Source organism: Erythrolamprus reginae, chromosome 3 (genome assembly GCF_031021105.1).
Source record: "Erythrolamprus reginae isolate rEryReg1 chromosome 3, rEryReg1.hap1, whole genome shotgun sequence".
Taxonomy (NCBI): Eukaryota; Metazoa; Chordata; class Lepidosauria; order Squamata; family Dipsadidae; genus Erythrolamprus; species Erythrolamprus reginae.
In genome coordinates, this window is record NC_091952.1 from 15,361,423 (window position 1) to 15,388,186 (window position 26,764).

Here is a 26,764-nt window from a genome sequence, read left to right on the forward strand (position 1 = left end):
TGTGGTCCCTTCTTGCTCTTGACCTTGCTATAAATGATTTTCTGGAATTCACCCATTCCAAATTTGAGGATGCAAGGGTATACAATAAAGATGTTTGCAAACCCTTAGACCAGTGATGGTGAACCTTTTTTTCCTCAGGTGCTGAAAGAGCGTGGGTGTTTGCTATTGTGCATGTGTGAGTGCCCACACCCATAATTCAATGGCTGGGGAGGGTGAAAACAGCTTCCCCTGCCCCCCAGAAGCCCTCTGGAAGCCAGAAAAGGCCTCTTTCCCAATTTTTGATGGGCCCAAGAGGCTCATGTTTCACCCACCCAAGGCTCCAAAGGCCTCCCTGGAGCCAGTGGATGGTAAAAATGCCCTCTTGCATCTCCCCAGAAGCTCTCTGGAAGCCACAAACGCCCTCCCAGAACCTCTGTGCAAGCCAAAAATCAGCTAGACAGCACATACATGCACATTGGAACTGAGCTACGGCAACAGCTCACGTGCTAGCAGATATGGCTCCGCATACCACCTGTGGCACCCATTTATTTATTTATTGGATTTGTATGCCGCCCCTCTCCACAGACTCGGGGCGGCTAACAACAATGATAAAAAACAACATGTAACAATCCAATTTAATAAAACAACTAAAAACCCTTATTATAAAAACCAAACATACACACAAACATACCATACATAACTTGTAATGGCCTAGGGGAAGGAATATCCTAACTCCCCCATGCCTGGAGACAAAGGTGGGTCTTGAGTAATTTGCAAAAAACAAGGAGGGTGGGGGCCGTTCTAATCTCTGGGGGGAGTTGATTCCAGAGGGCTGGTGCCGCCACAGAGAAGGCTCTTCCCCTGGGGCCCGCCAAACGACATTGTTTGCCATCACTGCCTTAGACTATCCACTGTTGACCTCACCTGATTCCTAAGAGGTCAGTAAGGGGTGTGCATAAGTGCACCAGCGTGCTTACTGTCCCTGTCCTAACGTTTCTCTATTATTAGTACCAATATCTTATATATAAACATTGTTATATCTTTGTATAGAAGGATACTTGACAAAATAAATAAAGGAATGGAGTATAAGTGCTGGGAGGCAAGATCCAAAAGACATGATGATTGTTGATACCACAGAGAAAAAGATAAACTTCATACAGTCTAGTAGTATCATTGCTCAAACATAAGCTCATCAATCTAATGCTGCCAGGCATCTGTTGAGATGCATCTGTTGAGATGCAACTACAAGTAAAAGTCAAATTAAATTTTACAACAGCTACTGTGTGGCTGGCAATGCCAGGCAAGTAGTAGCAGATATACAGCTTAACTATCAAATATCATGTAACACTTTGCACATGCTTCCATCTCATTTATTTTAGCAACATTTGGAGAGCCCCAGGCAAGGGAAAGAAAAGCTTTATGTCGTAAACCTGGCTCAAGGGTCCTTCTCCAGAAACACTGGCAGCATTGGTGAAATGGCAACAGGGCTCATTTTCCAGGGTCCAGACATTTCAACCCTGAACTGGAGGTTCATCTCTCAACCCAGGGAGCACTGTCTGTTGGATCATAGTAACAAAGGACTCAGAGTCACTGTAACTAGTTAAGTCTTTATTTAAAGGCTAGAATGCCGGGAGGCTCCAGGGGAAGCCACTTTTAAAGGGTTCGCTGACAGCCATTTGAATCTGCCGGTTGTTGTTTGGCCAATCAGCAACTAGCATGCAAATTTGGATCACGTACTCGTGTACACAACACTGTCAGATGAATTTGGGATTCAGCCAGTTCGGATCGATTTGGGTGGACCGGATGTTAATGTTAATCTGATTTGCTGAACTGGTTGTTCCAAGGACTGGCTGACCCCATCCACCCTGCTCTGTTCAGCCCCTCCCAGAAGTCTCCAAACGACCTGTTTTGGATGCCAGAGAAGTGCACGTTCCATGCAGAGGCTCTGGGAGGGTAAAAAATGGGCCTACAGGAAGTCCAGAAATGGGTTGATTTCTGGCCTCTTGAGGGCTTCCAGTGCCCAGGGAAGGCTGTTTTCACCCTCATGGAAAGCCTCTGGAGCCTGGGGAGGATGAAAACACACACACACACGCACACTTCAGGAGGCTGAGTAGGCCATGCCCCATGCCCACGCCCACCCAGCAACAAGGCAGCAAACCAGTTATTATTTTTTTTCAATCCCACCACTGGTTAGAGAGTCAGGAGGCAAAGGGTAGTGCAGCTGCACAAGGAAACCCCTGGAACACAAAAAGATCACAGCCTATAGGAGCAGAAATCAGCACCAATCAATTATTCAATCAATTCTGCTCAAATGGAAGCAGAAGAACTTACGGTATCTATGGTCCCATCTGAGTGTCCTTCAAGCATTGGAACATCTCCCTAAAACAGCCCATCTTTCTATATCTGAAACCAGGGGTGGGCTAGTAAGCAGGACGGGGTGGAACATAGTTCCACCGGTGGAAATGAAGATGCGTGTGTAGCTCCAATTTATCACCGGCTTTCACTTCCTGGATTACTGGTCTCAGCTCGGCTCTCCTTTTTTCCCCTACTGCTGCTGCTGCATCTGTGCTCCTTGCTTTTTTCCTCTTTCCTCCTTTCTGGCCTCAGACGAGCTGCCCTTTCTCCTGCCCGGCTCCCCTCCAGCCTCATGCAGCCACCTCCCCCCTGAGGTGCAAGCAGAAGGCGTGGGTGGAAGTAGCACTGGCAGTATTTATGCTTCTGGCATCACCCATTCACCTAACTACCCAGCCTAAGATGGGGGGGGTGACCCAGGGAGGAGAGTATGGGAAACACAAAGCAAATTGTCACCCCAGCAAGTGACACTGGTAAGGTTGTGACTTGAGGATTTAACAGTTCATTTGAATGATGATGATGGTTCAAGCCACTCCCACCCGATCACATGGCTGGCAAGCCACTCCTATCCGGTCACATGGCCATTAAGCCACACCCACAAAATAAGCGGCAGTAAAAGTTTTGGCTGCCCATTACCATCTGAAACCCTGCATTAAACCTAAACCTGGTTCTTTTTCACTTATTCAGTTTGATCTGAACAAAAAATGCAGTAGGTAGGGGGGTGGAGCCAGAACAGAAAAATAACTTTGACTTAATTACATTTAATTAAAATTGAATATTAACGCGATTCCCCTGCAGTCAGATATTTAATAATTTTCTCCTTCTAAGTGTTGGAAAATTAAAAGAAATAAAATAAAAGTTTGCAAGGATTTTAGAGGTCTTTGGGGACTACACACATTGCTTTCAGAGGAAATATGAATCATATGTGTATTAAGGCTTATTATACTTCTTTTAATGACTGTGCTTGCCTACTCATCTCTAACTCTGTCTATCTGTCTACAATATCGGTCTGTCTGTCTATCTCTGCCTGCCTGTCTGCCTTCCTGCCTCTCTAACAACATAAGAACATAAGAAGAGCCATGCTGAATCAGGTCAAAGCCCATCGAGTCCAGCATTCTGTGTCACACAATGGCTCACCAATTGTCCATGGGGATCTTGAGCAGAAGGAGAAGGCAAGATCCTCCCTTTCCCCGTCCCCCAACAAATGGTACTCAAGGGAATCCTGCATGCCTCAACCAACATAGAGGCGGCACATGGACCTCTGTTTCAATAACCACTTGGCATCCATGAATCTGTCTAATCCTGCCTGGAAGCTATACAGCAGGGGTCTTCAAACTTGGTAACTTTAAGACTTGTGGACTTCAACTCCCAGAATTCTACAGCTAGCTATGCTGGCTGGAGAATTGTGGGAGTTGAAGTCCACAAATTTTAAAGTTGCCAAGTTTGGGAACCTCTGCTATACAAGCTGAAAGCAGTCACTTCTGGGTGAAGAAACATTTCCCTTTATTTGTCCTCGCTTTCTTATCTTTAGGGAGTGCCCCCTTGTCCTAGTATTGTGTGATAGAGAAAATAATTTTTCTCTATCACACAATATTTTTTCTCTATCCATCTTTTCTATCCCATGCATGATTTTATAAACTTCGACCAAGTTACCCTTAAACGGCGTCATTCAAGGCTGAAGAGACCAAGGCGTTGCAACCTGGTTTCATAAGGGTGGTGCTCCATTTCCTTTATCATTCTTGTTGCCCTTTTTTGCACCTTTTCCAGTTCCATTATATCCTTCGTGAGATGCGGTGACCAGAATTGTACACAGTAATCTATCTATCTATCTATCTATCTATCTATCTATCTATCTATCTATCTATCTATCTATCTATCTATCTATCTATCATCATCATCTATCTATCTATCTATCATTATTATTATTATTATTATTATTATTATTATTATTATTATTATTATTATTATTATTTAGATTTGTATGCCGCCCCTCTCCGAGGACTCGGAGCGTCTATCATCTATCTATCTATCTATCTATCTATCTATCTATCTATCTATCTATCTATCTATCTATCTATCTACCTGTCTACCTACCTATCTACCTATCTATCTGTCTACCTATCATCAAATATCTGTCTGTCTCATCTATCTATCTCTATTCTTTCTGTCTGTCTGTCTGTCTCTGTCTCTGTCTCTCTTTGGTGCAGTGGTTAGAATGCAGTACTGCAAGCTACTTCTGCTGATCGCTGGCTGCCAGCAAATTAGCAGATCGAATCTCAGTAGGTTCAAGGTTGACTCAGCATTCCATCCTTCCAGGGTTGGTGAAATGTGGACCCAGATTGTTGGGGGCCATATGCTTACTCTCTGTGAACCACTTAGAGAGGGCTGTGAAGCACTGTGAAGGGATATATAAATCTAAATGCTATTGCTATTGCTATCTCTCTCTCTCTCTCTCTCTCTGTCTCATCTATCTATACCTATCATCTATCTATCTTGTAACATTTATGGATGAAAAAATAGAGAATGTGTGAAACAGAGAAGGGTTAATATACTTTTAGAAACATGCACCAAGTATTTAATGTCAATCCCTTGTAATATTTTTGAATGATAGCATCCAACTTCATAGCACACAGATCATCCAGTTTAGGAGGTACCACAAGGCACCAACATTCATTTTATTTTAAGTGTTATTACTTCCTGTCTTCAAATAACTGGAAGGTATTTTCATGCTAAATGGTCTGGGATGATGCTATCATTGATGATGTATAAATCCATTTACAGCTGTAATCTGGGTAACAGAATGAACACTCCATCACCGTACTATGAATAGTAAATTAGCCCAGATAAAAGTGGCGAACATCCAATCAAAATAATTAAGGAGAAGACTTAGAATGGTAGGGATTTGGCAGTGCCAATTCTAAGTAATGAATGCATTAGCTTTAAGAGGTAGGAGCATTGTTAGTGTTTTATTGTGAGAAAATAAAAATGAGAAGAAAGTGGGCAGATTGTGCAGCACCATTGTCAAACAAATGATAAATCCATTAATATGATTATTTTGCAAAATTACCTTTCGAGGATCTTACATGATGTGCTTCAGTCACAACAACAGAAGAGCACGCAACAGATTCAAACTTAATTTTAACTGCTTCAAACCTGACTGTAAAAAATATGACTTCAGCAATCGAGTTGTTGAAGCGTGGAACTCATTACCTGACTCAGTAGTAACAACCCCTAACCTCCAACATTTTTCCCTTAGACTATCCACAATTGACCTCTCCAGGTTCCTAAGAGGTCAGTAAGGGGCGTGCATAAGTGCACCAGTGTGCCTTCCGGCCCCTGTCCAACTGTCTCTCCTTATCTCATTTATCTTTTCTTCCTTTCATATATCTTCTCCTCTATTTTTATATCTTTTCTTCTATCCTTTTTTTTATATATAATACTACGTGTCTATTCTCTTCAATGTGCATTGTGTATTGGACAAAATAAATAAATAAAAATAAATAAAATAAATAAAATAAATAATGATGGGCGAACCGAACCTGCACAATTCGGGTCCGTACAGAATTTTGCGGTGTTCGGTATGCCAAACACGAACCTGAAACTTTTCCAAAGTTCAGGCAAAGTTTGGGGTCGTGTTCAGCATTCTGAGCTTTGACGTCACCGGCAGGTTGCTAAGGACGCCAAGGTGATCACTTCCTGGATTCCATGGAATCCAGGCGGTGATCACCTTGGTGTCCTTAGCAACCTTCCGGTGATGTCAAAGCTCCGCCCCCGGAATCTCTTCGTGGGAGGGATTCCCCAGCTCCTTCAAATGGAGGTCTTCATGTAAAAATAAACATTGTTATTTTTACGAAAAAGGACACCACAGCAGCGCTGCAAGCAAAGGGCGGTCCTTTCACGTAAAAATAAACATGTTTATCCTCAAATATTTGAAGATTGCTATCATGTCCCCGCTGGACCTACTCTTCACTAGACTATCCATGGCCAGTTCCTGCAACCTTTCCTCCTATGTTTTGGTTTCTAGTCCCTTTATCATTCTGGTTGCCCTCTTCTGTGCTTTTTCCAGAGTTTTAATGTCTTTTTTGTAGTGTGGAGCCCAAAATTGAATGCAGTACTCTAGGTGTGGTCTGATTAGGGTATTATAAAGTGGTATTAGTACCTCCTTAGTCCTGTTGATGCAACTCAAGATTGTGTTGGCTTTTTTAGCCGCTGCTTCATATTTTGACTTCCTCTTCTTTGTGGCAGCACCTGAGATATTGAAACACTGCTATCATGTCCCCCCAGTCCTTCTTTTCATTAAATTAAATTAAAATCAATGGGAGAGAGCTGGAATTGTTTGATGACCAAATGATTCACTTAAGAACTGATGTCATTCACTTAATACGTCAAGAAAGGTCATAAAATCTGTTGTCACTCACTTAACAACAAGCTTGTTTAGCAATGGAAATTCTGGTCCTGAATGTAGTTGTTAAAGTCAAAGTTTGCATACCAATGTTTGTATACCATACTCCTTAGGAATTTTCTAATGCTTAGCATTTTTATTAGTTTGTAACATAAAATACAAAAATATAAAAGCAAATAGTAAGAAAAAATAAGAGAGGGAAAGAGGAAAGGAGAAGTGTGGGGGGGAAAGGAGAAAAGAAAAAAGGTGCAATAGAATAAAAGAGTATTTATTTATTTATTTGTTTATTTATTTGTTTATTTATTTATTTATTTATTTATTCATTCATTCATTTATTTATTGGATTTGTATGCCACCTCTCTCCGGAGACTCGGAGCAGCTAACAGCAACCATAAAACAGTGTACAATAGTAAACTAATATTAAAAACGATTAAAAACCCATTAATATAAAAACCAAACATACATACATACATACCATGCATAGAATTGTAAAGGCCTAGAGGGAAAGAGGATCTCAATTCCTCCATGCCTGACGGCAGAGGTGGGTTTTAAGTAGCTTGCGAAAGGCAAGGAGGGTGGGGGCAATTCTAATCTCTGGGGAGAGTTGGTTCCAGAGGGCAAGAGCCACCACAGAGAAGGCTCTTCCCCTGGGTCCTGCCAAGCGACATTGTTTAGTTGACGGGACCCGAAGAAGACCCACTCTGTGGGACCTAACTGGTTGCTGGGATTCGTGCGGCAGAAGGCGGTCCCTGAGATAATCTGGTCCGGTGCCATGAAGGGCTTTATAGGTCATAACCAACACTTTGAATTGTGACCGGAAACTGATCAGCAACCAATGCAGACTGCTGAGTGTTGGTGTAACATGGGCATATTTTGGAAAGCCCATGATTGCTCTCCCAGCTGCATTCTGCACGATCTGAAGTTTCCGAACATTTTTCAAAGGTAGCCCCATTTAGAGAGTGTTACAGTAGTCGTAAGAGTAACATCAACCCTTAACTTTTTACTTTTAGATAATAGTATAAATTAGATAATTCTATAACAACAAATCTATCTAATCAGTAAAACCCACAATCAAAGTTTCATTTTTTTCCACTTCAGGCACCAAGTCCAGAACTTCCTTCATTAGGAACTTTCAATTGAAAATAAATCTAAACTCTTATTCTCCATTTATGAGAATTTCCCCATTTTTAACTGTTCTCTGGAAGGAAAAAAAAATTCCTCTAGCAATTTATTTTCTGTCAGTCTGACTGAGAAAGGCAGAAAGAATGTAGAGGAATTTTCTGACACAACAGACATAAAGATTGCTTCCTTGCCACTCAGATGCCGACAGTTGAGATGTTATTCAGCCTTCTCTCCATCTGGCACTCTTTCCAACATTATTTGGGGTTCTGACTTTTGTGTTTTTGCTACTTTCTGTATAATACTCATGCATATCATTTCACATCCTCTGAGAAAAGTAAACAGCAAAGAAGCTTCAAACCTTCCACGATTCCCAAACTCAGAGATGTTTCAGCTGATATTCTGTCTGCATCTTTACTTGAGATCGACTTCCCAGAAAATAAACTAATCATAGAAACATAGAAACATAGAAGACTGACGGCAGAAAAAGACCTCATGGTCCATCTAGTCTGCCCTTATACTATTTCCTGTATTTTATCTTACAATGGATATATGTTTATCCCAGGCATGTTTAAATTCAGTTACTGTGGATTTACCAACCACGTCTGCTGGAAGTTTGTTCCCAGGATCTACTACTCTTTCAGTAAAATAATATTTTCTCATGTTGCTTTTGATCTTTCCCCCAACTAACTTCAGATTGTGTCCCCTTGTTCTTGTGTTCACTTTCCTATTAAAAACACTTCCCTCCTGGACCTTATTTAACCCTTTAACATATTTAAATGTTTCGATCATGTCCCCACTTTTCCTTCCGTCCTCCAGACTATACAGATTGAGTTCATTAAGTCTTTCCTGATACGTTTTATGCTTAAGACCTTCCACCATTCTTGTAGCCCATTCAATTTTGTCAATATCTTTTTGTAGATGAGGTCTCCAGAACTGAACACAGTTTTCAAAATGTGATCTCACCAGTGCTCTATATAAGGGGATCACAATCTCCCTCTTCCTGCTTGTTATACCTCTAGCTATGCAGCCAAGCATCCTACTTGCTTTTCCTACTGCCCGACAACACTGCTCACCCATTTTGAGACTGTCAGAAATCACTACCCCTAAATCGTTCTCTTCTGAAGTTGTTGCTAACACAGAACTGCCAATGCAATACTTGTCCAATGCACAGCTAGAAGTTCAGATGGAAATTTCCCAGTTTTGATCTAATGATTGTGGGTCTGCCATGTTTCGATGCAAGCACCAAAATATGTTTTAGCTTATTTCCTCATTAGTGTTTGACCAGTTCAGTGCCAGAATTTCCCAGGTAGTACAGCTAGCTTGGAAATACAGTACAGTGATACCTTGTCTTACAAACTTAATTGGTTCCGGGATGAGGTTTGTAAGGTGAAACATTTGTAAGACAAAACAATGTTTCCCATAGGAATCAATGGAAAAGCAATTAATGCGTGCAAGCCCAAAACTCACCCCTTTTGCCAGCCGAAGTGCCCGTTTTTGCACTGCTGGGATTCCCCTGAGGCTCCCCTCCATGGAAAACTTCACCTCCGGACTTCTGTGCTTTTGTGACACTGCAGGGGAATCCCAGCAGCGCAAAAACGGGTGCTTTGCTGGCGACGGAAGTCCGGAGGTTGGGTTTCCAGCGAGGGGAGCCTCAGCAAAATTGCAGCATCACAAAAACATGGAAGTCCTCAAAACCCCACCTCCGGACTTCCATTGCCAGTGAAGCACCCATTACTTCTATGGATGTCTTCAAATTCCCACTGATAGGTCTTCATGTTCAATTCTTCTGGAGATAGAGTGATCCCTCATTTTTCGCTGGGGATGCGTTCCAAGACCACCCATTAAAAATGAATTTCCATGAAGTAGCGGAAAGATATTTTTGATGTATTTAACAAGTGTTTGGATTTTTAAAACCCACCCTTTGCATTAAACAGTCATTCTATAAGCTGGAAATACATGTGAAATCCTACCAGTTTCTTTAACAGAGTACAGAAATATTGTAGAAGAGTTTTATCAATTTTTAATGGATTTAAAATTTTCAATGCATTTAATGGATTTAAGCCCCCTTTGAAAGCCCGTGAAATAGTGAATCCGCGAAAGATGAACCGTGAAGTAGCGACGTATTACTGTACTAGAACTGATGTGCTCTGAGCAAAAGTGGTTGATTTGGGTTATATACACTCAAAAAATGATCCAGGAAGTGCAGCATCTGTCTTCTAGTATCATGGTCCAACTCAGTGGTCCAACGTTTCCAGACTTCTACTACATATAACCTCAGTCCAAAGTACTTGGTCCACATCATTTTCCAATGATGTACAACCCTAATTAGGGATGCTTGCAGGACGTGTTCAAAAAAGTTCAGATGGCAGTCACCATAATGTGTACAAAACCCGGTCTGTTTTTTTATGAGCAATATAAAAATGTTGTGGCCCAGAGCCTAAGGGAAAAGCCAGTGCCTTCAGATGCCATAACTAAAGACGTAGCAGGCAATAAGCGGAAAGGACAAAAATGCCAGGAATCTTTCCAGAAGATCCCTTTAGGGAGGTAATTAAGAAGGAAACAAGTTATTAGGGGAACAAAAGAAGAAAAATATCAGTCGAACCAGACAAAGAAAGTTGGGTCTAAGCTAAGGAAAAGTGCACCAATTCTAGCTGTCAACAAAGCAAGAACCTTTGGGGATAAAAATGAATCCTGAAGCCTCTCACTCACTCCTTTGGACCCAATCCTGGCAGCTTCCTTAGCTCTAGCCTGTACCTGGCAGCCTACTTGAGAAAGATTTGTGTGTGTTTGTGTGTGTGTGTGTGCATGAGAGAGACAGACAGACAGACAGACAGACAGACAGACAGAGACAGAGAGAGACAGAGACAGAGAGAGAGAGATAGAAAAAGACAGGGACAGAGACAAAGAAGTGGAAGGAGGAAGATTGGAGGGGGGAGAAAGAGTGCAAATATTTGCTTGCTTGTTGCTTGCTTGCTTGCTTGCTTGCTTGCTTGCTTGCTTGCTTGCTTGCTTGCTTGCTTGCTTGCTTGCTTGCTTGCTTGCTTGCTTGCTTGCTTGCTTGCTTGCTTGCTTGATGGCTTGCTTGATGGCTTGCTTGCTTGATGGCTTGCTTGCTTGCTTGCTTGCTTGCTTGATGGCTTGATGGCTTGATGGCTTGATGGCTTGATGGCTTGATGGCTTGATGGCTTGATGGCTTGATGGCTTGATGGCTTGATGGCTTGATGGCTTGATGGCTTGATGGCTTGATGGCTTGATGGCTTGATGGCTTGATGGCTTGATGGCTTGCTTGATGGCTTGCTTGATGGCTTGCTTGATGGCTTGCTTGATGGCTTGCTTGATGGCTTGCTTGATGGCTTGCTTGATGGCTTGCTTGATGGCTTGCTTGATGGCTTGCTTGATGGCTTGCTTGATGGCTTGCTTGATGGCTTGCTTGATGGCTTATTTACTTACCGGTACTTATTTTGTTAAACTCTTATAGGTTGGTGTTCTGCCCGCGTGTTTCAACTGCCTGTATTTACAGGGTAATTAGTCCAGGAAGACACACACCACATGATAAAAGGAAAACCCAAACGTTTTTATAAACAGAAAAACAGAAACAGCTCCCTTTTTAAATGTCAAAGGGATTTTCTGGTACACACAAGGCACACAATCCAATTGCTCACCCAATAACTGGGAAATTGAGTCCAATTCTAAAGTCCAGAGAGTCCACACACACAATCCTGAACAGAAAAAAACCATGATCTTGACGAAACAATGAATCAGATAAACTGCCATGAGGCTAACACACCAGGCTGCATTTTTATCTGTAGCACTAATTACAGCAGCCACACCCAACCACAGGTGGCCTCATTTTCTCTTGTAATAATCCTTCAGTTGTTGTCTCCTATGCATCATTCTATGCATGCGTGGATGTGTCATTAATTCTTGTTCAGAATCTAGGTATGATAAAGATGATTGATCTCCTCCTGGGCTGTCTGCCAAACTCCCCTCTTCCCTGCCACTCACGCTTCCTTGGTCAAAGGAGACAGATTCTACTGGAAGCAAATCAGGCCTGCGGCATGTGGGTGTCTCCCCCACCTCCACATTGCTTGGGGCAGGAGCTGGGCCAGAGCTAACCACAACAGGTTGATAGTTTGTATAAACATAATATTAAAAAAGGTAATGATAAAAAATAATGATAAAAGACAATAGGAGAGTAGGGCAGGGATGGTAGGCACAATGGTGCACTTATGCATGCCCCTTACAGACCTCTTAGAAAAGAGGGAGAAGTCAATTTTAGATAATCTAAGGTTAGGAGTAGAAACCATAGAGTCAGGTAGTACATTCCAGGCATTGATCACTCTATTGCTGAAGTCATATTTTTTTGCAGTCTAGAGCGGTTAACATTTAGTTTAAATCTATTATGTGCTCGTGTGTTGTTGCAGTTGAAGGTGAAGTAGTCACTAATAGGAAGAAGATTTGGGTATATGATTTTGTGAACTACAGTTAAGTTGGAACGGAGGCATTGAAGTTGTAAGTTGTCTAATAGAAGTATTTCAAGTCTTAAAGTCGAATTTCCACGAAGTAGAGATGCGGAAGTAAAGTACACCGGTTTTGGTTCTGAACAGTATCACAAGCCTTCCCTTAACACTTTAAATCCTTAAATTACCCTTTCCCATTCCCTTAACAACCATTTACTCACCATTATTACTGGTACTCACCATTGAATAAGACACTTAGTGATCCTGATATTTATAAACATAATTATTTATTAACAATAATTTTTTTTGTTATTTATTTGCAAAAATTATTAGTTTGGCGATGACGTATGATGTCATCAGGCGGGAAAAACCGTGGTATAAAAAAAACCCGTGAAGTATTTTTTAATTAATATTTTTTTAAAAAAACGTGGTATAGGCTATTCGCGCAGTTCGGACCCGCGAAAATCGAGGGAACACTGTACTTCAAAGGACTGGTTGTATCCTGTTGTTCAGTTGAAAATGATTTGTGCCTGTCCCTAATTATTTCCTGGCTGTAGACCGGGGTTGGGTGCTTTGTCTTCTCTAGCCACCCCTATCTGGAATAACCAAGTAGATAGCAAGGGGAAGGGGATGTTATAAGGCCTACATGCCTAAACAGACTCTGTGTATGTAAGTGAATGACTATATTTTTAATATGTTTGTGAGTGACATAGGGGAAGGTTTGGTAGGGAAGGTTTGCCTATTTGCAGATGACTCTAAAGTGTGCAATAGGGTTGATATTCCTGGAGGCGTCTGTAATATGGTAAATGATTTAGCTTTACTATATAAATGGTCAAAGCAATTGAAACTGCAGTTTAATGTTTCCAAATGTAAAATAATGCACTTGCGGAAAAGGAATCCTCAATCTGAGTATTGTATTGGCAGTTCTGTGTTAGCAAATACTTCAGAAGAAAAGGATTTAGGGGTAGTGATTTCTGACAGTCTCAAAATGGGTGAACAGTGCAGTCAGGCGGTAGGGAAAGCAAGTAGGATGCTTGGCTGCATAGCTAGAGGTATAACAAGCAGGAAGAGGGAGATTATGATCCCGCTATATGTTGTGGTTCCGTCTGAGGCCCCTCCGGGAACGGCTGACCTTCTGTCGGTTTCCAGCTCAGAGGGAGAGGCTGAGGAACAGGAGGTGCAGACAGACGAGGAGGAATCCCAGGCTGAAGAAGAGGGAGGACAGCCAGAGTCCCACCAGGGGGAGCTCTCCTCAGCAAGCAGCCTGGATTCCTTAGAGGAAAGTGCACAAGCCATAATTGATCTGCGACAACGGAGAGCTAATCAGAGACGGAGTCAATTGGCTAAATATTTTAAGCATTAAAGTGGCAGCAGCTGGGTTTGGGTGTGGTGCTCTTGGGAAAGGCTAAAAGGCAGACCCACCCTTCCTGGCTTGTGGAGTTTTATCTTTGAGAGTCGTGGGACCTGACTGTGAACTTTGGTGTCTTGGAATCCTGGTTTGTGCCTTTTGACTCTTGAAACCTTGGGGGGGGGGGGGTGCCAGCAAGAAGCTTGCTGTATTGTCTGGACATCAGGACCCTGCTGTACCATATTATATCCTGTCTGTTGGAAAGAACAGGTTTTCCTCTGTGCTTATTTTTTCCAGTCATAAAATACTTTTGGCTTTTACCAGAGTGTCTGGCTGTTTTTTCCAGTTGGTGTTGAGGTCTGGGGGAACCCAGACAGAACACTATATAGAGTGCTGGTGAGACCACATTTGGAACACTGTGTTCAGTTCTGGAGACCTCACCTACAAAAAGATATTGACAAAATTGAACGAGTCCAAAGACGGGCTACAAGAATGGTGGAAGGTCTTAAGCATAAAACGTATCAGGAAAGACTTAATGAACTCAATCTGTATAGTCTGGAGGAAAGAAGGAAAAGAGGAGACATGATTGAAACATTTAAATATGCTAAAGGGTTAAATAAGGTCCAGGAGGGAAGTGTTTTTAATAGGAAAGTGAACACAAGAACAAGGGGACACAATCTGAAGTTAGTTGGGGGAAAGATCAAAAGCAACATGAGAAAATATTATTTAACTGAAAGAGTAGTAGATCCTTGGAACAAACTTCCAGCAGACGTGGTAGATAAATCCACAGTAACTGAATTTAAACATGCCTGGGATAAACATATATCCATCCTAAGATAATATACAGAAAATAGTATAAGGGCAGACTAGATGGACCATGAGGTCTTTTTCTGCCGTCAGACTTCTATGTTTCTATGTTTCTATATTTCTATAAGTTGTAACACTTCCCAAACCTGAAATATAGCATATGATTGTGTAACACTTTCCAAAAGTGAAATATAGCATATGATTGTGTAACACTTTCCAAAAGGGAAATATAGCATATGATTGTGTAACACTTTCCAAAAGGGAAATATAGCATATGATTCCGGAAGCCAATAAGTGACAGAACCAAGTTCAGCATAATGTGATCATTTATACTTTCAACTTATTCACCTGAATTGAAATTACTTTACTCCCACAGGGCAACACTCCATTTTAAGTGCCCATTAACTGATCTTAAACAGCATCGGGGGGGGGGGAATTAAGGGAAGTGTATATGTCATCTCCATGAAAACCATGAAAAACCATGGCAATGGCTGCTGAATACCAATTGAACACCATGTTAAAAAGATATGTTGTGTGTGCGTGTGTGGAGGGGAGAAGATGGTTGAAATAAGTAGCTACCGGTATTCATAAAGAATCAGTATTAATTAAAATATTAAACAGAACAGGAAAGCCTGGAGGAATGATGGATCGAACATGACTTCACAAGTAACAACAACAAAATTCTTTACAATGGGCAAAAATGGGACACGTGGAGCCCCAAAACTAATTTTTTTTCTTGGTTTCCCCCTACAAATCTTGGTGCATCTTATAGTCCGAAAAATAGGGTACATATATTTTTCCTCCAGCTGAGAAGAAGAATAGAACTGAGCTGAAATATTTGTGGAATCAAATATTGAACAAGAATATTGAACAAGAAACAATGGATGGAAACTAAACAAGGAGAAAACCAACTTAGAACTAAGGAGAAATTTCCTGACAGATAGAACAATTAATCCATGGAACAGATTGCCCCCAGAAGTTGTGAGTGCTCCAATGCTCCAATTTTTAAGAAGATGTTGGATAACCATTTTTCTGAAGTGGTGTACGGTTTCCTGCCTAAGCCAGGGGTTGGAATAGAAGACCTCCAAGAGGTCTATTCTATTTTATTCTATTGGTCCTTTTGCGAAAGAGTTTATCATTTTCATTGCTGGTCCCGAATGTGTAAACAGGCCTACATTTAGAATGCATTGACTCGGGGTACCTATGCACTCATCTTCCTCTTTCTGGTTCTTTTCTTCTAGCTTCTGCTTGATGATCACCAGTTCTAATTTCGGTTCTCCCTTTCTCTGAAGGTTAACTCTTTTCTAGCTAGTTCTCAACTCATTCCTTGTCTGCACAACCAGAAATTACAGGTAATCTTTCACAAGAGAGACATTGATTCCAATTTCAGAACACAATAATTTTTTATCGTATGACAGAAGGCAAAAATTATGAAATCCATTGGCTTACTCTTAATAAGGTGTTGCTTTTTGATTACGCTAAATTTAGCGGAATGTAATTTTAACTTTTCTTCTTCTTCTTCTTCTTCTTCTTCTTCTTCTTCTTCTTCTTCTTCTACTTCTTTTTCTTCTTCTTCTTCCTCCTCCTCCTCCTCCTCTTCTTCTCCTTCTTCTACTTCTTCTTCCTCCTCCTCCTCCTTCCTCCTCCTCCTCCTCCTTCTTTTCTTCTTCTTCTTCTTCTTCTTCTTCTTCTTCTTCTTCTTCTTCTTCCTTTTCCTCTTCCTCATGCTGCTGCTCCTCCTCTTCCTCCTCCTCCTCCTTCTTTCTCCTGCTCCACCTGCTCCTCCTCCTCGTCATCTTCTTCCTCTTCCTCGTGCTGCTGCTGCTCCTCCTCCTCCTCTTCATCTTCTTCCTTTCTCCCCCGTCTTTCTTTCTCTCTCTTTCCACTCATTACCTAAGAATCTACAGATTTCATTGAATAATCATGAAAGGATTGCTAAAGACATGATCCATTGTCCTCAATTGCTTTGAAACACTCACTAAACTCCATCACATACAATGAGTATTGAAAGGGGTGCTTTTGCACAAGACCAGGACTTGTCTTCCAATGATGAAAGCAACCTTATCCTCTCAGCATGCTTCAAATGCTGCAGAAGCTTTTTTTTTTTTGGCTTCTCGGCGCCTTGATGAAACATTTCTGGTCGGCATCATGGAGAGGCAGGTAGGAGCATCTTCTCTGAGTAAGATGTTGCTATTGAAAACTTAATCAAAAGCTAAAAGGAAAGTGTGTGTGTGTGTGTGTGTGTGTGTGTGTGTGTGTGTGTGTGTAAAAAGGAAGCAGTATGCTCCCTCCCATATTTGGATATACCAAGGTGATTCGACAGGGAAAAAAAACATATAACTCTTCCCTGGTAGAAGTTGAAACAGGAGGAGAACGTGTGGCCTAGAGGTTAAAGCTACTGCCTTATAGGCAGACTACCCAGGTTCAAATCCCGGTAAGGGTTAGCGGAGGACAGCAAAATAGTTTAAAATAGATCTATACTAGTCTCCCTTCCTTTTCATTATCAGGAAAATATGTTACACATTTATGTGTCTGTCTGTCTGTCTGTCTGTCTGTCTGTCTGTCTGTCTGTCTGTCTGTCTCTATCTATCTATCTATCTATCTATCTATCATCTATCTATCTATCATCTATCATCTATCTATCTATCATCTACCTACCTACCTACCTACCTACCTACCTATCTATCTATCTATCTATCTATCTATCTATCTATCTATCTATCTATCTATCTATCTATATCTATCTGCCAGTGTGATCAACACACTAAGCCTGAGGTTTGCTGGAAGCTTTGGGAGATGAAATGAAGAACTTGGAATAAAGAATGGATGTTTAACTTCCTCTCAATGATCTTTTCATTTCAAATCACATGCTGCACCTCTAAACACAAACATAAGCCACATTTTGCACCTGGCGGAGCTGTAACGACGGTTGGAAGGAAATTTTTGCAAAGTTCAATCTTTTGTAAGAATGCCCTTATTTCCTGAATCAATACATGAACTAGAGTGAACCTATTTTTTATTGTTTGACTTTTTTGAAGGAAAAAATAGTTGCAGCTCAGTTTTCTGAAGAAATAAAGTGAATGTGCAAAAAGAAATAGAAGGGATTTTTGCACCATGTTTTGTTGAGGACATGCGTACTTCCTGAATCAATGCATGAACTAGAGAGTATTTGACTTTTTTTAAAAAAATGTAAAAAGTAAAAAATGTAAATGTAGTTTAATTTTCTGAAAAAAGCAGACAATGACCTTATATACTGCAAAACATAGATATACCCATGACTCAACCTTCTTTCCTTCCTTCTTTCCTTCCTTCCCTCCCTTTCCGTACCTTTCCTTCCCCTCATCTCTGCTCTTCTTGTTATGTATTAGATAATAATATTAGGAATTGTTCCTGGGTAGAATATGACACTTGTTGTTAAGCAGAACTAAGTAGAAGTACTGTAAATGTTTACCTGTTGCTGATTGGCTGTTGGATTCTGGCGCCAAGAATAAGGAGCTGTCAGCCGCCGCTGTTGCTGGGCGAGTTCATATAAATAGCGTGGCTCCCGGTCTTACGCGTCTTCTGTTAGTGAAAGTGCGGCTGAGAGAAAGTGTTACAGCCGCTTGTTAATGCCTGTAGAAAATAAAGAGACTTTCATTGGAACCGTGTATTCGCATCTATTACATTGGCGACGAGGGTCTCGAGGTCATTTTTTTTTCTCAAAAAAATTAGAGAAAATATAGAATGTCGACCCCTTCGATCATTCAGCCTCCCGAGCTCTTTGACCCCGAGAGGTCTACCTGGACAGCCTATATGGCGAAATTTGACATTTTTCTGGAGGCAGCAGGCATGCGTGATGCTGAAGACAGCAGAAAAAGAGCTCTCTTTTTGAATTATTGTGGCTCTCAAATTTTTGAATTAGTGGGCACTTTAACAGATCCTGAGCCCGCTAACTCTGTACAGTGGGATATTTTAAAAGAAAAACTGGCTTCTCATTTTAAGCCAACGAAGCCTGCTCGTGTTTACAGGCACCAATTCTCGCGCACAGCACAGGCTGAAGGCGAGTCAATTAATCAATTTGCAACTCGCCTCAGGACAATTTTAGCGAAATGCCAGTTTGAGAATCCTGAGGCGAGATTGACAGATGCAATAATTTTTGGCATGCGAAATGTTACTATTCGCAATAAACTGCTGGCAACTGAAGAGTCAACACTTCAAGATGTCATCAAAGCAGCTCAAACGGCTGAGGTGGCCGAAGCCGCTGCAGCCGATCTTAAAACTAATGATAAACTACCAACAGTCTGCAAAATCTCGGACAGCCACCGTGCCCAGATGTCTCGCCCGTACGACTACCAGCTACAAGATCAAGACCCGTTTGATGACTACTGCTGTCAGATTCGTGGACCGACATCCAGACAGCCCCGTCCCTCGTACCAACCCTGTGCCGGATGCCGAGGGCAACATCCAAGATCTCGGTGCCCTTTCAAGGACGCCTTCTGCCGACGCTGTGACAAGCGAGGACACATCGCTCCTGTCTGCCGAGCCGTCCTTCCAGATGACTTCTCTGGCTCTCAAGATCTCCTGCCTACATTTTCTTCCCAGCGCTTTTCTCGGCCCCCGAGACTGCAAGGCAGAGGGAACCGGCATCCATGGAACCCTCGAGGTAACATTTACTGCCCAAACTCTGGCTCTTGTTTCTCCCCCATTAATAAAATTATTGTCCCCATCCTACTTAATCACAAGCCATGTCCCATGGAGCTTGACACTGGCTCCAAATATACATTAATGCCTTGGCACAAGTTGCACCTTTATGTGCCAGCCCTATCTCGGGACTCTTTGCAGCCTCTGGACATTTCCATAAATGACTTTCAGGGACACCCTATTCGGGTATTAGGAAGAACTAATGTGCCAGTCACTTTTAAAAATGTACATGCCATCCTTCCATTGTTAGTTGTTGAAGGGGCAAATCACTCATTGTTGGGATTAGAGTGGATGGCTCCATTGGGCTTAGCTGTCACTGGCCTCCACAAGATTACTGCACAAGGAACACATGGGGTGCCTAATTTTGTCTGCGAGTTTCCAGAGGTGTTTCAGGAGGGTTTGGGCACCTACAAAGGACCCCCTATTTCTTTTTCTTTGGATCCTAATGTCCCCCCCCTTCGGTTAAAGCCGCGAAGGGTGCCACTTCCATTACTTGAGAAGTTGGATGCACAACTGCAAAAGCTGCAACATCAAGGCATCCTAGTGCCAGTTGAACACGCACCCTGGGAGACTCCTATAGTGACACCATTGAAACCAGATGGCACACTCAGAGTGTGTGCAGACTATAAATCTACATTGAACAAAGCTTTGCAACATAATTCCTACCCCATACCTGTTGTCCAACAGCTGCTGCACACCCTGGGCTCGGGGTCCCTCTTTGCACGCCTGGACCTGGCCCAGGCATATCAGCAGTTAACCGTAGATGATGCCACAGCAATGGCTCAGACAATTGTCACTCACCGAGGGGCATTCAAATGTACTCGTTTACAGTTTGGGGTCAGTGTGGCCCCAGGTATCTTTCAACGATTAATGGAAAGACTTCTCATGGGTCTCAAGGGGGTGGTCCCTTATTTCGACGACATATTGATTTGTGGGGACACCCCTGACCAACTTCATAACCGCATTAGACAAGTCCTGTCCCGGTTACGTGATAAGGGATTGCGCTTAAAGCCTGAGAAATGTGTATGGGAAACTTCCTCTATTGAATTTTTGGGGTTCCGCATAGATTCGCAGGGTATTCACCCCACAGACGATAAAGTGAAGGCCATCAAAGATGCCCCTGCCCCCACTTGCAAAGCTGAGCTACAAGCCTTTTTAGGACTTTTAAATTTCTATTCAGTTTTCTTGCGTCAAAAGGCTTCTGCAGCTGAGCCGCTTCATCGCCTCCTCCACAAGGGGGCAGTGTGGACATGGGGACACAGGGAACAAGAAGCGTTCCAAGCTGTCAAAAATCTCCTGTCTTCAAACAGTGTTGTCATTCAGTATAGCTCAACCCTTCCACTCAGGCTCACCTGCGATGCTTCACCGTACGGCGTGGGCGGAGTATTGGCCCATGTTTTACCTAATGGGCAAGAAGCCCCAGTGGCTTATTTCTCAAGAACTTTATCCTTAGCTGAAAGAAACTATGCACAGATAGATAGAGAGGCACTATCACTGGTGGCTGGGGTGAAAAAATTTCACCATTATTTACTGGGACGCCCCTTCCAATTAGTTACAGACCACAAGCCTCTATTGGGTCTATTAGCCACTGGTCGCCCTACCCCTCCATTCATGTCTCCACGAATGTCCAGGTGGGCAATATTCTTAGCGGGGTATGACTATGTACTTGTCCATAAGGGAGGTTCATTGATCAACCATGCAGACGGACTTAGCCACTGCCCCTTAAGTCTGCGAGTTGAAGACCCCGCTCCGGTAGCTGATGTCCTGCTTATAGATTTACAAACTGACCCCTTAGTGACTGCACATGAAGTAGCCATTGAAACCAGGAAAGATCCGTTATTGCATAAAGTATTACAATTTATTCTAAAAGGATGGCCACCTAATGGAGAAGACCATGGTATTTCAGAGTACAAGACAAAACGCTTAGAGCTCTCTGTGATGCATGATTGTGTTCTGTGGGGAGACAGAGTAATCATTCCCCCAAACCTCAGATTACAGGTTATGAAAATGTTACACAAAGGTCACCCGGGAGTGGTCAGGATGAAGGCCCTGGCCAGGGGATATGTATGGTGGCCTGGGATGGATAAGGCTATTGAAGATTGGGTGGCCATGTGCACACAATGCCAGGAATCTCGGCCAAATCCTCCTAAAACCTCCCCTGCAGAGTGGGACTTGCCTAAAAGCCCTTGGTCCCGAGTGCATATAGACTTAGCAGGGCCAGTGGGAAATACTATGTTCCTCATTGTAGTAGATGCGTACTCCAAATGGTTGGAAGTTATGGTATTGGGGTCCACTACATCACATACGGTTATAAGAGCTTTAAGAAAATTGTTTGCAACTCACGGGTGCCCAGACGTCCTGGTGTCGGACAATGGGCCCCAATTCACGTCCTCAGAATTCAGGGAGTTCCTAGCACACTTGGGGGTCAGGCAAGCATTAACATCAGTCCACGCAGCGTGGGCTAACGGCATGGCTGAAAGGTATGTCCGAGTGGCCAAAGAGGCCATTAAAAGGTCCGCGCCAGGGGAAATACAAGAGAGGCTGGACACCTTCCTTCTGGCTCAACACATTACACCTAGTGTTTCTACCAACAAGAGTCCAGCTGAGCTATTGATGGGGAGGAGATTGAGGTCCCCTCTGGACAGACTGCACCCCTCTTATGTGTAACATAAAAGTGTTATTATATCTATGCCAGAAAGAGAAGTATACATTGGCCAGCACGTGTTTGTCAAAAATTTTGACAGGGGAAAGCAATGGGAACGTGGTACAGTAATTGACAAAACTGGACCAAAAACCTACAAAATCACTTTACTAGATGGTCGTCTCTGGCAACGTCATATAGACCATATTAGGGGCAGGCAAGAGACGCCAGGGACTCCACAACAGGGGGACGTTAATAATGGGATCTCTAATCATTCACTCCCTGCAGGGAGTTATAACAGGCTGAGCAGGAACCGGGCAGAAACCGAACAAATAGACTGGGACTTACCTGGACATACTGCCCTCTCCAGCGCAGCCCCTTCTGTGCAGCATGCCAGCCGTGGAGATTCGTATTCCTCTGGACAGGAAGAGCCGTCCTCTTCCGTTGATTCACAAGTCTTCCAGGAGCCTCGTCGATCCGACAGAACACCCAGAAGACCTGCGCGGTTAAATGATTACATTACCTATTTGTCTGAATAAATCATTATACAATAAAGTAACCAGAAGGGGAGGGGTGTTATGTATTAGATAATAATATTAGGAATTGTTCCTGGGTAGAATATGACACTTGTTGTTAAGCAGAACTAAGTAGAAGTACTGTAAATGTTTACCTGTTGCTGATTGGCTGTTGGATTCTGGCGCCAAGAATAAGGAGCTGTCAGCTGCCGCTGTTGCTGGGCGAGTTCATATAAATAGCGTGGCTCCCGGTCTTACGCGTCTTCTGTTAGTGAAAGTGCGGCTGAGAGAAAGTGTTACAGCCGCTTGTTAATGCCTGTAGAAAATAAAGAGACTTTCATTGGAACCGTGTATTCGCATCTATTACACTTCTCTCCCCTCCCCTCTCATCCTCCTCTCCTTCCCTTCCCCACCCCTCCTCTTCCCTTCTCTCTTTCACCCACTCCATTTGTTCGACACTCGACAAGAAAATATACACCAGTCTCTTTGTACTGGCCATATAACAATTCTTTAGAGCTTTACGAACAGAAATGTTCTCTGGTCTTTTATATAAACAACAACGCACACCTGAACTCAGGAAACCCTCTTTCTTTCTTTCTTTCTTTCTTTCTTTCTTTCTTTCTTTCTTTCTCTCTCTCTCTCTCTCTCTCCCTCCCTTCTTTCTTTCTTTCTTTCTTCTTTTTTTCTTTCTAATTTTTCCTTCACTATTATTACTTTATAGGTACTGTAACTCAAGTGATGAGCATACATAATACCCCTTCCATTTCCTCATTTCTCTATTTTCCCTACAACAGCAACAACAACAACCCTGTGAGGTGGTTTGAGCTGAGAGAAAGAGAGCCTTGGTTCAAAGTCACTCAGCCAACGTGCCTAAGGTGGAAATCCCAAAGATGTTTTTTCAAGAGGCAACTGGATTTTCTGGATTTTCTTTGAAGATGTTTTGTTTCTCATCCAAGAAGTTTCTTCGGCTCTGCCTGGATGGTGAGGACCTGAAGGAGCTTCTTGGATAAGAAACAAAACATCTTCAAAGAAAATTCAAACATTCCAATTGCCTCTTGAAAAGGCAACCTTGGGATAACCATGACCTGAATGACTAAGAATCTCCATAGACACTAAGGTGGGAATACACCATATTTTTCAGAGTATAAGATGCACCTTTTCCTTCCTTAAAAGAGGCTGATAATTTGGGTGCGGCTTATACTCTGAATGTAGCTTTCCCCCCCCAGCCCTAACTAGCTGCTAACGATCTTCCCAGCTCTTACCTTGCAGGCTCTTTCATTGTTACTCTCTGCAACGAATATTTTCCAAGCCCTAAGTCTTTGCAGGGTTTTTTTCATTGTTCTTAATTGCTCCAAATAAGTTTCTTTCCAGCACTAACCAGGTGCTAACGATGTTCCCATCTCTTACTCACTTGCAGGCTCTTTCATTGTTACTCTCTACAAAGAATACTTTCCAAGCCCTAAGACTTTGCAGGGTTTTTTTCATTGTTCTAAATTGCTCCAAATAAGTTTCTTTCCAGCACTAACCAGGTGCTAATGATGTTCCCATCTCTTACTCACTTGCAGGCTCTTTCATTGTTTCTCTCTCCAAGGAATGTTTTCCAAGCCCTAAGACTTTGTAGGGTTTTTTCCATTGTTGTACTTGCTCTGAATGCTTCTTTTCAAGAGCTAATGATGTTCCCAACTCTTACTGGCTTGCAAGCTCTTTCATTGTTACTCTCTCCAAATAAAGTTTTTTCTTTAAAGCCCTAACCAGGGGATGCAATTATGCTGAATTATGATAAAATTATAAAATTATGCTGAATTATGATAAAATTATGATAAAATGTGCTGAAGATGACCAGACTAAGGACGCTAGCCAGATGATTACCTGGAGAGCAGATTCTTTTTCCTCCTTTCCTCCCCAAAAACTAAGTGCATCTTATACTCCGGTGTGTCTTATATTCCGAAAAATACAGTAACTCACAGCCTCTTCAGAATTGGCCCAAAGTCACCCAGATAACTTTTATGTCCTAAAGTGGGATTAGAACTCACAGTCTCCTGATGATTGGCCCAAAGTTACCCAGTTGGCTTTCATGCCTAAAGCAGGAGTAGAATTCACAGTCTCCTGGTTTCTTAACCACTACACTAAACCGGTTCTTTTACCCTTCCTGGAAAATGATTATTCATCATTGCTTTATGCAGGACATTGGGTTTTCAGCAAATATTGTGCCTTGTACAAAGCTTGTAAAGAAAACCCTTCTTGTGTTGCAAATCTTGAGCTAATACTTGGTGACACATTTAACAAGACTTTCTTTAAACCATCCAGTATTCTCATATCCAGCATAGATAAAATCCATAAAGTGTTCTGCCGGTGTGTGCCAACTGCCCGTAATTACAGGGTAATTGGTCCAGAAAGACACACACCACACGATAGAAGGAAAACCAAAAGTCTTTATCAACAGAAAAGCAGAACAAACTCCCTTTTTAAATGTCAAAGGGATTTTCTGGTACACACAAGGCACATATTAAATGCAATCCAATTTCTCACCCAGTAACTGGGAAATTGAGTCCAATTCTAAAGTCCAGAAAATCCACACACAATCTTGAACAGGGAAACAGAAAAAACCACGATCTTGATGAAACTATGAATCAGATAAACCTCCACAAGGCTAAATCAGCACGCTGCTCTTTTTATCTGTAGCACTAATTACAGCAGCCCCACCCAACCACAGGTGGCCTCACTTAACTCCTGTAATAATCCTTCAGTTGTTCTCTTCTATGCATCACTCTCCGCATGCGTTGGTCTGTCATAAGTTCTTGTTCAAAATCCAGGGATGATAAGGAAGATTGATCTCCTCCTGGGCTGTCTGCCAAACTCCCCTCTTCCCTGTCATTCATGCTTCCTTGGTCAGAGGAGACTTCGTCGGCAGATTTTATTGGGAGCAAAACAGGCCTGTGGCATGTAGATGTTTCCCCCACCTCCACCTCCACATTCCTTGGGGCAGGAGCTGGGCCAGAGCTAACCACAACATAAAGTAATCTTCCTTTTTTTTGTTTCCCCAGAATATTTTCCAATTTAATGCAATATTTTATCAAATAATAATAATAAAACCATAGGTCACAGCATGTTCAGATGGTCTTTCTTCAACCCCAGGGTATGAGCCATCACTTTTGTTAACTTCAGACTAGGTTAAGGCGGAACATATAGGTAGGATAAAGAATTAATGGGGGATTTAGTGGGGGGGGCAAATGAAATACCTCTGATCATAGTAAAATGGAAGGAAGAGTGATAAGCACAAGGGGGAAATAATTAGAATTATGACAGCATTAGAGCAGAAGCTTAAATGAGATTCACTAACATTTAAAAGCAAAATAACCAAGGGCCTTGGTGATCTCAGAGGTATTAAGAATGTTTTGCTCTTTTTAATTATTTCCAAGTATCTTTGGGCTCTGATCCCAGTTTTGCAGCTCTCCACTTTAAATGCTTGGCATCTGATAATAATCCCCTTGTTCACCTGACATTACTGGAATTGTCCTCAGAGTCATGAAGAATAATCCTTGATAGGCTTTCTGACAATACTCATCATCTTGCCCAGAGGTCTTCAAACTTGGCAATTTTAAGACTTGTGGACTTCAACTCCCAGAATTTTGCTTCTGAAAATTTATAGCCCTGCAAGTCACAAGATAGACATATTTTTTCTTAGAATGTGCTATACCAGTGGTTCTCAACTTCTGGTCCAAGCACCCTTGGAGGCAGGGGTGAAATTCATTTTTTTTCCTTACAGGTTCTGTGGACGTGGCTTGGGGAAGGATACTGCAATATATCCATTCCCACCCCACTGTAGCAGCAGCGAGATTTGGTATTTGCCAATTCTCCAAATTACTCAAAATTTCCGCTACCAGTTCTCCTGAACCTATCAGAACCTGCTGAATTTCACTCCTGTCTGGGGGCCATTGTGTTTTCACAGATGGTCCACGAAGACTTTAAGAAGTGTTATGATTTAAATCTTGAATTAAGTCTTGGGGGTATATTGCCATGGTATGTGGCCACAAAAGGTATTTAAAGGAGCTAAATATTTTGACCATATTATACTCAAAAATCATTGAGTCTGTCATCTGAACCTCTATAACTGTCTGGTTTGGTGCTGCAACCCAACAGGACCGACACAGACTTCAGAGGATAATCAGAACTGCAGAAAAAACAATTGCTGCCAATCTGCCTTCCATTGAAGACCTGTATATGGCATGAGTCAAAAAGAAGGTGGGGAAAATATTTACTGACCCCTCGCATCCTGGACATAAAATGTTTCAACTCCTACCCTCAAAACGTCATTACAGAGCACTGCACACCAAGACAACTAGACACAAGAACACCATTTCCCGAACGCCATCACTCTACTAAACAAATAATTCCCTGAACACTGTCAGTCTTTTTACTAAATCTGCACTTCTATTTCTACTAGTTTTTCTCATCATT